Raw genomic sequence first — 13,606 nt, forward strand, 5'->3', positions numbered from 1 at the left:
TTAATTAGATTAAAAAGAAAAAATCCTGTGTTCTGCCTATTCATCCTTGGCCCCCACCCCCCATAGTTTTGCCTTTTCCAGCACGTCATATGGTTGGAGTCATGCGGTACGTAACTTTCTTAGATTAGCTTCTTTCACTTGGTAACATGCATTTAAGTTTCCTCCATGTCTTTCCATGGCTTGAAAGATAGTTTTTAGCCTTGAATAATATTCCATTGTCTGGATGTTCCACAGTTTATTTATCCATTCACCTACTGAAGGACATCTTGGTTGCTTCCAAGTTCTAGCAACTATGAATAAAGCTGCTACAGACATCCGTGTGCAGGGTTTTTGTGTCGATGCTTGTACGTTTTTAATAGCATCTTAGGGAGAGAGAGAGAAATGCAAAGCACAACCTTAGTGAGTTGAAGACAAAATAGGCTTCACACTCTCGAAGAAAGTCCCTCTTTCTAAGAATATTTTTGAGAAGTTAAATTTGTCAAAGAAGTCTGGTTTTAGATTTATACACACATGAATTCATTTCCAACACTATGGTTTTTTCAAGCACTTCAAATGGATTATAAACTCTGAAACGTCATACAGGTTTTGAATATTTTCTTTTGTCCCTATTAATAACGTCTCTCTGTGGGACTTCCTTGTCAATTCCGTCACACTTAGTCCATTTTCCCCAACTGGTACCACCAGCTCCTGAGTTCTGTTGCGGGATCTACCATACCTGACATATCTATCCGTGCCTGAATTCCATGAGCCTCTCACTAAGTAAGGCACACAGTAGGTGCTAAAAACTGCTAACTGGTAAATGCATCTGAACATTCCACCAAGTATTCAACCAAGATTATGACAAATTTCCAGACAAAGATTCATAAAAGTCCCTGGACACAGGTATAGAAACAAATTAGAAAAGTAAGCATGCATTCAATCAACTATGTCAACATCCACATACTAACTATTAAACAAAAACCAGAGAAAGGTGGGCGTCTCAAGTCAGAGAGATCCATCTCTTTAGAAAAGAGCAGCTTACCACCTCCAAACACAGACTGCAGGCCCTAAGGCCCTCACGGCTCAAAGGACTACCCGCCACAGCACCTCTCAGGGGAAACGTGAGCAAAGATGGTATCCAAGAGCCCAAATGTGTAGGACATGAAATACCAGTAGAAATCTCTTCTCAATGATTTCTGAAGTCAAAATTCATTCTCAATTTCTAAAATCAAAATGAATTCCCACACAACCATACTACTCAGGACCGAAATCCTCGACCGTACCACACCAGCTTTAAAAACTCAGATCGAATCACGAGGCAGTTCAGAAGGCCTTCCATTTTATATTTGTAAATGTAGACATTTACAAAATGTCTACTCATGGCTGACATTTTGCAGACAAATTTCCCACATCCTGTATCTACCACATTCAAAGTATTCCTGGGCTTTCACACCCACTCCCACTTGTGAGTTAAAAAAAAGACCAGAGAGGAGGCCAGGTGGATAAACTGACAGGGGTCACCTGAACTAATGCCCCCACTTGCAGGATTTCAACCTGATTTCAAATTGTAGAAATAAAAGGCAGGCAATCCGAGTTTAAATGCCAACTTGATGTGTTCTTGAAAAGACGGAAATATTTAATATTCAGATCTGCTTTTTGCTTTCTTTTAAACCATAAAGTCCCAATTAAAAAGTAATCCATGTATAATGTATCTGATTACTCGGAGAAAGCAAGTATACACTCCTATGTTCCCTTTATCTAGCAGCAAAATGGTGTGTTTCCCCATTTTGGTTAATTTCTCCACTGCTGAAAATTACTTCCAGATCCAATCTCTTCTTTAGTTTCCATTTCCATCCTATATGAAACCCCCTACTCCTGGAATAAAAAAGAAAGAAGGAAAGAAGGAAAGAAAGAAAGAAAGAAAAGAAAGAAAGAAAGAAAAGAAAGAAAGAAAGAAAGAAAGAAAGAAAGAAAGAAAGAAAGAAAGGAAAGAAAGAAAGAAAGAAAGAAAGAAAGAAAGAAAACAAAATATTTTAAATACAACACCAAAAACAAAATCCAGCTGCAGCATCCGGGTCTAAAACAACATGTTTAAATAAACAACACAGCAATATCAAGCTAAAAGTTGAGTCTTGATACATAATACCCCTATTACAGGCTTACCGTATAGAGAGAAACTTCTGTACGTCACAAGGACCCCAAGGATATAATTTCCTAACCCAAGCAACTGGCTCACCAAATGTCCAAGGCTTAGGAAGAGCTCAAGTCAAGAAAACTTGGGTCTCTTCACTTTGTCTTTGTCTTCACAATGTCTCTTCACATTGTAGCCCAGTGTTCTTTTCATATTTTACTGAATAAACACTAGCAAATAATGATAATCATTTTGTTTCAACACAAATGACTGAGTTTATTTACCTCCCTCACCTCATTTTTTAAAAAAATAAAAATGACCATTCGCCAAAAGAGAAAACTCACTGTGCCCTAGCAGGAGATAATTTCTAGCAGTATCGACACTGACAATGGAACCACCACCAAGGAACTGAGTAATACAACTCCCATGTTCATAGTCATGCTATTTATATGATAATTGAAATCACTCTCCAAGGATCTAAAAAGTCAGTAGGTTAGATCTTTTCATGACTGAATGGCCCATCAGACATCCACACAAACTAGATTCCTCTAAATACTGAAAAGAGTGGAGCAGAAACTAAGCGCCCATATTGGTGGTTTGCTGCTGACTCTTAGACAGAAAGAAACACTGAAGATGTACAGACTGTCCCAGCAACACAGGAAAATCAGAATTGGGAAGAACCACAGAGGCCTGGGGGAGTTGGGCGTGCAAACTGCCCACGTGTCTACCTGGACTTAACTGTGCACAGCTGTGTCACGCTTATGTCTCTCTCTCTCTCTCTCTCTGTCTCTCTCTCTCTCTCTCTCTCTCTCTCTCTGCCTCACTTTCCTCACCTGTAAAGCTGGAATGATAATAGTTCATTGGGTCATGGGGAAGATTAAATGTGTTAGTCCATGAGCAAATGGACTAGTCCAGAGAGCAAATACTTAATAAACAAGAGAAAATAGTAATAATATTATTATTAATGATTTTCCCAATCATTTCACCATTGAACGACAAATGTCCTGACCCCTCAAATGCACCAAAATTCTAGATGATATCTCTCCTATTTGGCCCCCTACTAACTTTCCCATGGAATTATCTTTTCTCCCCTTCTACACTATAAGCTCCTTGAGGGCATGTGAGCTGTGCTCACACCTCACTGAATCACCCGAGGACACCTCCAAGGACAATACCCATAGCTACCCAATGAGTGACTCATGGAATGAATGAATAAATAAACTAACCCCCCTCCCCCCTCCCAATCAGTATGAAGCCTCGTAACTAGATGTCAATCTGTTAACTTGAATACATCATCTCAATTTGGTTTGTAAATGCTTTAGAGAAATAAATAGCAACAGTTATTACCCAGAGGCTGGACTAGGAAAAGCTTTCAATCAACCCTCGTGGCTTTTGCCTTTTCCACTTGGATGGAACTCCATGCGTGGAGTTTGCATGCAGGCAATTGCAATTACCTCCAGTGTTCCTTCTAAAGCTAAAACCACAAACTATTTGATTGTCACAGACTGTCAGCCCTTGATTTTTCTTCCAGGCGTGATCCTGTTGCCTCATGCCCACCCTGTCTGGGGGTTCTTCATTACCACGCTTGCCATTTCCATCAAAGCCTTCGGTCCCCATTATACAGATTGATGCTGTTGGACCAGCAAAGGGGCCCACTGATAACAGGGTCCCCACCGCTCTATCTCAACTCTCCTGGGATTTCAGACACTTTCGCCTGCACCTCCAGCAAAGATAACCCAGGCCTCTGGAATGAATTCTTTTTTCTAGCTCTGAAAGTAATTATCTGCAGTCCCATCTCTCTCTTCCCCACCCCAGTCCATTCACATTCTCAAAATAAAACAGAACTCCACGGAGCATCATTTAGGAGCAGAGGGAAAAGCCTGTGCTTTGCGCTAACTGGCTTCTTCCCAAGCTAAACACACTTATGTAAACCTGACTCCGTTGCAGCCCAGCCCGCACACGTATCAGGGCACCCAGCTCCTCTCGAGTTAAGCTTTTGTTTACCCACTGTCAAGTGGGTATTTCCCAGTCAGCCTCTCCTCCCACGGAGACTGGCGGCAACCACCCCTACCCCCTACCCAGGCAACCAAATGTGACATCAAAGGAGCCCCCGGAGTGGCCATCTGTCCCTGCCATGCCAATGTTTATGCAATGTGGGCAGGAGAGGGACAGGACGACCGAAGAATCCTGGGCATCCTGCTGCATCATACCCAAGGCAAGGACACCCCAGGCTGCATGTGCTACAGAGTAAGTGACAAGAAAGTCCTCAGTCTGCCTGGAGAGGTTCCTTCTTCTTAGAAAGAAGGCTGAAACTATTTAACTTTCCTGAGGGTGTGCAAGGAACGGGCTTGATACATTTCACCTGTGGGTACGCATCTAAAAATAAAATCAGCTCCCTAATTCTGCAGTAATTTTGTAATATTTTTCAAATATTACACAACTCACCCCCAAAAAGTCCTACCTAAACATGGTACTTCGGGCAATACCGACTTTACCAAATTCATGAACGATGAAGTGCTAAGAGGAATTGGCTAAGATAGAAAAGGTAGAGATCAGAAACAAACCCAGGAGTCTCAGAATTCTAAAATCCTCACCAAAACACCTCTGTCTATATCTAGAATGGCAGGTCAAGATGCATGAGAGTGGTCATGGATATAAAAGTCAGATAAACCACAGTTCAAATCCAGGAGCACCGCATCGGTGTGAGTTTGGTGAAGTCATGTGGGTTCCATAAGCTGGACTTGGGAAGGACAGTACATCCAAGGTGGTGGTGAGGTTCCATCACGGACTCTGTTGACAGCACTGAGCAGAATCCCAGGCACACAGTAGGTGCTCAGTGTACGTGGTCTCTTCTCCTCTGCATCTTCAGTTCTAGCGCAGCCCTCCTTCCAGGACCTCACGATGGGGGCACACCCAGTTGGCCAAAGAGGAGAGGCCTCTGTGGATGGTGAGGCTGACCACCAGCTCAAATTCAACACACAAACTCTACTAAGGGACATCATGGTCATTTTTCAAATGGGGGGAAAGAAAGACACTTGACATCCTTCACCTACCACTTGCATAAAGTTTGTCAAACCACATGCCAAGAAGTGGAAGAGAATCTACATTATTCATCACATAGGTCTGCTTAAATTCCCTCAGGGGGAAGACGGCTAGCCACCGTGCTTGAAGCCAAGAGATGATCCATCCACCCTGTGATTCAGCTTGAACAGCTGCAGCGTGAAGCCGCGCACACGGGCTTACCCAAAAATGGTCTAACAATTTTTAGATTTGCCGCCTCACTTATTTCATTTTTTCAATTTTCTCCCTTGACCTCATGATTTCCCTTCATTCATAGAACCCGGAAACAACCGTGGCATTTCTTTGGACAGCTTGGACCAGGTTTTGATTAATCCCCAATAGAATTAATCCCCAAAGAATCAAATCACCAAACGCTTACTGTGTGGTTCTGGGCACCATCGCAGCACTCAAGGATTTACAGTCGGGTTGGGAGGAGAGAAGATAGAAGAGGCAACATCTGACAAATAATACTGGTTCGAGGGGAAAAGAATAACTCTGGGCTGCAACAGGCTGGAAAGGCAGCAAGGAGGAGGTGGGCTTGTGCTGACTCTGAAAGACAGCTGGGGAAAAGTCACTCCAGGAGGAGAGCCAGTGGACACCTGCCCAGTGACAGGACTCAGTAAGGCTGTTTGGGGACAGTGCAAAGGTCAGCCGGGTCGTTCGGCCACTCATCAAGCAAGCATTTACAAAATACGCCATGGCAGTCTTTATAATCCACGATGAGGCAAATATACAGAATAGAATGAGTAGTCCTGCCTTGGGGAGACACAGAAAAGGATGAGTAGTCCTGCCCTGGAGAGACACACGGAAGCGCTCTGGTTGAGAGCCCAGCCCCTGGAGTCAGGCGACCGGGGTTCAAACCCTAGCTCCCCCCACCACCACCCCCCGCTTCTAATGCTGTTACTTGGAACAAGTTACTTAAGCCACAGATGAGAACTCGTGTTTAAGTTACTTGTTAGAAGCATTTCCAGAGAAAACCAGTTTGGAGAGTAAGAAAAGGAAGCCACAGGGGCTCTTTGGAGACAGGACAGGGGAAACCTCAGAGCTGTCCTGAAATACCTGTGCCCTCCTGACGGTCAGCCCTAGCTAAGGACTGCCCCAGGGGTACAAGGATTCCAGTCAAAGGGGAATCAAACCGTGAGGCCAGCTGGCCAACAAAGAGAAGGGGGTGCTGGCTGGTGGGGTGAAAGCACATGTGGGAAGCTTATATGCACGAAAGATAACATGGATCTGAAAGGATGGGGACAGAGCACAGACGGCATGTGCTCAAGGGGTTAATCGTTTTTATCATTATTGTATTATCCTTTATATTATTTTTGCCCCTTAAAAAAAAGCCAATAACCCAATTATGACAATACAATGGGATGTAAAGTAGAGCGAGAGGTCTCCAGGCTGCCATGTGCAGACAGAGAAAGGCGTGGCTAAAGCTGCCAGTCTGGATTCAGGCGGCCAGGAGAACAGGTAAGACAGGAAGAACAGGTCACCAAGACCCACAAAGCAGGCCTGCGATGCTGGTGGGAAACTACAGACTACAGGGATTAGAATGCAAAAGCGCTGCAGCCGTCACAGAAGAAAGTTAAAAATAGAACTACCATATGATCCAGCAATCCCACATCTGGGTATTGACCCAAAAGAAATAAACGCAGGATCTCAGAAAGACATCAGCACTGTTCAGTGCAGCATTATTCACAGGAGTCAAAATGGGGAAACCACCTAAATGTCCATCGATGGAGGAATGAGGGGGAAAAAAGGCGGTGCACACGAGCACGCACACTCCAGAATATTATTCAGCCTTCAAAAAGAAGGATATCCTGCCATATGTGACAGCACAGATGAACCCTAAGAACAGAATGCTGTGTGAAATAAGCCAGTCTCAGAAAGACAAATGTTGCGTGACTCCACTTAGATGAGGTATCTAAAATAGTCAAACTCATGAAAGCGAAGGACAGAATGGTGGTTGCCAGGGGGCTGGAGGGAGGGGGAATGGGGAGGTGCTAATCAACAGGTATTAAATTTCAGTTACACCAGATGGGTAGTTTCTAGAGACTCGCTGTAAGATACTGTACCTATTGCTAATACTGTATTGTACATTTAAAAATCTGATCAGACGATAGATCGCATGTTGGGTTCTTAATACAGTTTAAAAAAACAATTTTTTTTTTAATTGCAGGGCTCCTGCCTCAGGAAGCATCTGTGATTCACCGTCTCCATCAGAACGGTAGTCACATCTTTTGTTCAAATCCTGGATCAACGAGCACAGGACCAAAATCTGATACATGTGAAGTAATACAGCATTACGCACCTACTAACAAGGCTTGAGTGGCTTTGTTCTTGGGAGGAAGGCAAACTTGAAAAGAATAAGTACAACTCTGTGTAGTTATAAAGCCCCTTTTGGTCTAAATCATTCTCTCCCAGTGAAGTAGAGGGGGGTTGCTCAGGGCACACGTCCCGGTCCCCACGTGGCAGAAGGAACTGAAGAGCACGAGTCCCTTTTTGCTGGACTTCCCTAGAAGAGCCTCATGCCACACACAGGAAGTAGGAAAGGGGGTCTCTGGCGCAGGTTTCTTTTCTCCGAGTGCCTGCACATCGTGCTCCTTTACCATTGGATCCTTCCAGCGGGAAGCCCCTTGCCTCTCATGCAATGATGACATCCCATCTGAGCACAGCAGTGACGCCCACGTGAAATATTCCACTGTAACCACACCCACTTCCCAGGGTAGATGAAGTTTAGATGGAGGCTCACCCTCTCTGTTAAAAGTAACATGATCTCATGTCCAACAGCCCAGAAAAAGCCCGTTCCGATACCAAGCTTCCCCTGCTGCTGTCCAAATGGATCCCTTGTTCCCCTTTTCATGAGGTGTCATGAGGGCAGGCAAAGGAGAAGCCAGGAAAACAAAGGTAGGAAGGTTACCCTGGAAAGTCTCTAAAGTAATAGAATCTGAGAATCCACGGAAGTCTTCTTCCTCATGACTCAAGGCGTAAGGAATCAGTGCACAGGGGTGAAGGGTCACAAGGGGCACCCAGCTCACGGTGGCCCTGACTTGGGGTGCACCCCTACCCCGGCCTCATCAAGCCCGAAAGACTGGCCTGTCCATGCAAATGACCCAAGAAGAAAGGGACCCCGCATCAGAAGGTTCCCAGGAAATCAATTTCAAAGCCTCAGATTCTGACTGGGTAGAGTCAGAACCCCTCTTCCCACCAAAACAACAGTCACAAATAAGGAACCTCCTATTGTCCTGAACAGGAGGATTTGGGCAGGATCATAAGACAAGAAGGTCTTTAAAAGCTTGACTCTTCATGTCCCAGCCTTCAGCAAATACCCGACTTACTCCATCCCAAACAGAAGAGGCTTCGCAAGATCTCCAGACGCGCCATCCACAGGGGCAGCTCACACATTCTAGGTGAGAGGCCAGGATTCAGAGCATCACACCCCATGGTACCAACCCTCCTCCCCTCCTCCCGGCCTTCGGGTCTAGAAAGGTGGGCCTCAGTCCACTGTGGTTCTACCTACAAGAGCAGACACAGGTAAAGAATGGGTTTTGTGCTCATTTTTTATATTCCTCTAGGGGTTGCAAGCTCCTCCTCTGAAACCTCAATGAGATAATACAGGAAAAGTACCTCATATGTTGTAGACACTAAATAAATCAGTATTTAGTACTCATATTTTAATAGTCAAAGAAGCATTTACCAGACCCTTATTCCACAAAGGCTTTGTAGAAAGCACTTTGGCCATGCTTATTTTTGCCCACCCAAATCTCATAATTTATGAAAGTCAGAATTCTCAAACACTAAAGCGTATGATTCCAAGGTATCACATGAGGCTCTATGATCTAGTTCAAGATCTCACAAATCCATCCCGAACCATTAAAAAATACAGCTTTCCAAAAGTGATGACCTCTCTCCCAAAAGTTTTACCAATGAACACCATGCTCATACTTTGTGTTCAAGCAAGAGAATCAAAATCAACTGCGGAAGCGGTGCTGTAAAACGCTAAGGAAGACTATAGGGGCTCTCTTGTTCTCCATCCTCATAAAAACACCAGCTAAAACAAACAGCAGCTCCGGTGCTGTTAGTCAGTACTCGGGGTCACAGCGGACAGGACAGACCAAGGGTAGTTAGTTAATCAATCTTCTGTCTTGGAAAGTAACTCCATGGCAGAGGCCAATTCACTCCACAAAATGTAAACCAAGACTCACTCCTTGGGCAGAACAGCAAATGATGTTGGCACCGCACCATAAAGCCTTTTCCCAGTTCACAATCCCTTCCTGTGCCCTGTTCAGCACTTTGCAATACTGGATGCCTAAATAAATATTAACTAATTATGCCGCATATTCCCCAGGATCTTTTCAGTGGAGAAACCCCACGGAGCCAACAGCTAGTTTGGTGACTTCAATAACACTACAATCCTTTGTGCAGGAATATTAACCAGCCAACCTCCTCCGCCCCGTGTTCTTCCTTTCCCTTCTTGGTTATGAGATCAGCCGTAGCATCCAACAATCCACACTTCCCCCCAAAGCACAGAGGAACTGCAAGCTCAGGAAAAATATTCTAGGAAAATGCAGCGGCAATGCAAACTCGATGTGGTGATCACCGGCCCCGTCTACGTCTCCCAGTTCAATTCTGGAGTAACTAAACAAACTTTGCCTTTAAAGAAGCAACCCCACTAACCTACAAACCAGTTTCTGCCAAGTTTTGAGCTTTGTACCCATTTCATTTGTACCCTAAAGACAGAAAAAAAAAAAAGGGAGGAAGGAAGGAAGAAAGGAAGGGAGGGAGGAAATAAGAACAGAGAAGTGAGACCCTCAAGGAGGTGAGATGAACTGAAGGGAAAAATAACAATGATCCCAGGAAGATAAGATTAAAAGTGGAGGGGAAAAAATATACAGCCAGTTTACCACCCATCAACTAGGATAAGATGAAAATACTGAAAATGTGCAAAGGGCCCCTGGTAATTCCATCTCCCCATAATGAAGAAAAAACAAATGATAGAAGTGGTATTGTTTTATTCTGTTGCAATAACCTTGAAGGAAGGCACTGAGAGAACTACAGTATTGGAAAAGGGTAGGAGAGGAAGATACTCAGTGTACTACAATTTAATAAGTGTCTACTTCGTGCCAAACCACGAGACAGGTACCTTACACGATAACTCATATAGAAATCTCACAGCAGCCCCCCCACCACCACCAAAGCAGTTTTCATTATTTCCATCTCACAGTAGGGGAAATGCAGGCTCAGAGAGGTTAGGTAATTTTCCCGGGGCCACTCAGCTAAAAGTGACAGAGCAGGAATTCAAACCCAGCTCCTTCTGACTCCGAAGTTCTTGTTCTTATACTGCCACATACTCAGAAAGATTTTCTGAGAAAACCAAAATGCCAAGGCTCATGCATTAAATATGAACCAAAATGAAACATTCTTCCTCAGTCATTACAGCAAATTTGCAAAGTTAACCTGTATTGTTAAGCGGGTGGAAAGCACCTCCAATCCACACTAAATTACCAGTAAGCCTTGTGGAAGTTCTAGTCAGATGTTTCTAAAACAATTTCGCAGGGTGTGTCCCAGTGAATATACAAAACCCACCTTACAACAACTTGATCCAACGTGTGTAATACTCAAGAATACAAGGTATGTTTTCATAAAACTAAAAAACATTTTGTCAAAGACACATAAAGATAAATACATAATGTCTTGATACAACTAGTAGACTCAGTTACTCAGTTTTACAGGATCTTAAAATCTTTTTTGACAGAGTTCCACAGGGCAGAATTTTTTAAATGCATGTAAATTTAAAAGAAGTAGTCTTTGTTTATGCTTCATTTAAAATACAAACAAAACCAAAGTTGGGTCTTTCAAAAGACCCGGTAAAACTGATGACACTTTAGCAAGGCTGATCAAGAAGAAAAGAGAAAAGGCACAAATAAGCAATGCCAGAAATGAAAAAGGAAACATTTCTACAGATGCTATAGTCTTTAAAAATATTATGAAAGGATATTATGTGTAACTTTATACCAATAAATTTTTAAATGAAATGGGAAATTTTCCATTTAAAAAAACAAAACTAGCTACTAAACCAAGATCGTCTTAATGGTCCTATTTCTATTGAACAAATTGAACCTGCAATACATTTTTTTAAAAAAATTCAAATAGGCAGAGCCATACCAGGTTATTTATGGGAGAGGTAAAGGAACCGTAAGAAAAAAAATGATACAGAAGTTACAACACCTGCAAGGTTATAGAGTAGAATTAACCGAATTTCAAATGTCTGTGTGATGCTCCCCAGCAGTCCCACGTGACAGTGTCTAGAAACCTTTATGAATAATAAATTCCCCTTTCCCCAGCGGAGGATTCCTGTTCCATAAAACTCCACCAACAAGGGTCTATTAGTCAGTTTCACCAGAACTGTCACCAGATCCAGTCTGGTTGTCTTTCCTGTTGGGTGAGTTGCTAAAGGTTCCTTGGGAGGTAGGAGGAAGCGGCAGCAAGTTTAGATCTACCTGCGTGTTCTTTTTGAGCCCATAGCAAGCTAGAAAGCAGGGCTCCAGCAGCGGTGCCAGCCTGGACCATATAACCTGTTGTTCCTCCCTGGGACATGTCTAGAGTGCTTGAAAAGTAATTTCATTTTACTTCGGTATCATAAACTTCAGGGAAGCTGGAGGATGAAAGCAAACTTTGTAAAACTGTGGCCACAGCAACCTGTCCCCGAGCCCCGAAGTTCAAGTGGAAGGTGGGCTGGGAAAGCCAGGTTCTTCCGTTCTGGTATTAGAAGAATTACAGAATCAGCTACTAACATCCCCCTAATCACACTCACCCCAGAACTGAGAGAAACATTTGTAAAATACAATTTGGTTTTCTACAAATATAGTGAGATCCACACATTTATTAACTTTCTTTTCTGGCCCTAAGACAATTCTCTAAAAATTCTTACAAAGCATTAGCTTACCAAACACACACACACACACACACACACACACACACACACCCCTCACGCTGCTCTGTACTGACCTGCTGATCAGATATGAAATAGATGACACAGATAACAGTTAACCCTAAAGCCTCCACCTAACTCCCTCTGCAGTGAGTAAACACCACACGTGTCAAATGAAAGCTCCTGAGGGCCTCAAAATAAAACCTAAAGAATGTTTGCATTTGGCCAAGTTCATCGTTTGTTGAGACATAGGAAGTGTCTCCTGCAATCATCCCAACCCCAGTACCACACTCCACCCAAACTTCCTCTCCCCTTCCCAACTGAAATTGACTTAGGCAATCAATCTAAAGATAAACCAGCTGCCACAGAAAAACTAACATTTTTCAAAAAAAAAAAAGATCCACATAAACATATAACACCTCAAGAGCCAGGAAGCCTTGAGCTGAACTCACTTAAATCGGACACAAAATTAACGAGAAGCCGAGACTTCCGATGGATGCCTCACTCCAGAACTCCCATCCAGGAGCCTGCTGGGTGCCACAGCTTCAGGTATTACTTTGGAAGTTTTTGTCACTTAAATCCCAAGACTTTCACGGGGTTCATTTTCAAAGACACTGAGCTGTAATTACTGAACGCGCAGCAGGACCTTTGGGGACAGGGCGCATCTTTGGTGGGTAACATGATCCCACAGCCTCCTTCCCAATCCCGGATTCTGTGCGCGGTCCCTGGTTACAGAAGGCAAGTGAAGCGCTTTCGAAGCCCGAACCCCTTTTCCCTGAAGCTAAAACTTACATGGGTGGCGTCGCTGGGCAGCCCCAGGGCAGCGTGGAGTCGCGGCTCACCGGCCCCGGGAGTGGGGCTCGGGGCGCACAGGTCCCCGCGCGGCAGCTGCAGAACCCGGGGCTCTCATCCCGCCTCCCCTAGCCCAGAGCCACCCTCCGAGGCTGGCCCACACCACCCAATACAAAGAAATTTGCCGGTGAAAAGAAAGGGTTTTTAAATTCAAGCTCACCACTGCTCAGCAAGGCGCACATGCTTCTCGCGTCTTGCTTCCCATCTCTCAAACTTCCAGTAACACAAATGAGGAAGCAGCAGCTTTCCCCCGGCTTCTGGCAGTGGGAGTGGGCGTAACTTGTGAAGTTTCGTGCTATGATGAATCTGGTCACTTGGGTGTGTTGGAGAGGGTTTGTGGCTCCTCCCCGCCCACCGTCACCTCCCTGCTCTCCGCCTCCTCCAGTTTAATTCTCCCTTTTGGAGCTGGCAACGCCGCAATCTTCCCTGCGCTCAGCTCCTCCCATCCTTAGGGGAAATTAATTCCTAACAGGTTTTAACCATTTTACAGATGAACCTGGTCGCCCTGCAGAAAGCCTAAGTTCTTTTCAAATTATTTTTCGATAGCACATGGCAAGAAAGCAGTGCCCCTTACCGGATTTAAGAGGCTATAAATCTTCAATAACTGCTCAGCACCCCCTCTTCCCCGGCAGGAATGTGGGCGCTTCAGCAAGTGGAGACCT

The 13,606-nt window shown here is 44.2% G+C and overlaps 1 protein-coding gene across 2 annotated transcripts in view; it reads right to left on the reverse strand.

Moving 5' to 3' along the window:
* The window catches only part of TIAM1 (TIAM Rac1 associated GEF 1), a 206,116-nt gene extending 192,921 nt beyond the window's left edge, over positions 1–13,195 (reverse strand). For both annotated transcript variants that reach the window (XM_024758201.1, XM_024758200.1), the window contains exon 1: positions 13,105–13,195. The gene's annotated coding sequence lies outside the window, so the exon portion shown is untranslated. The remainder of the gene's footprint in view (positions 1–13,104) is intronic.
* Between the last annotated feature and the right edge of the window lie 411 nt (positions 13,196–13,606).

The sequence above is a fragment of the Neophocaena asiaeorientalis genome, unplaced genomic scaffold (assembly GCF_003031525.2).
Source record: "Neophocaena asiaeorientalis asiaeorientalis breed wild unplaced genomic scaffold, Neophocaena_asiaeorientalis_V1.1 scaffold45, whole genome shotgun sequence".
NCBI classification, from domain to species: Eukaryota; Metazoa; Chordata; class Mammalia; order Artiodactyla; family Phocoenidae; genus Neophocaena; species Neophocaena asiaeorientalis.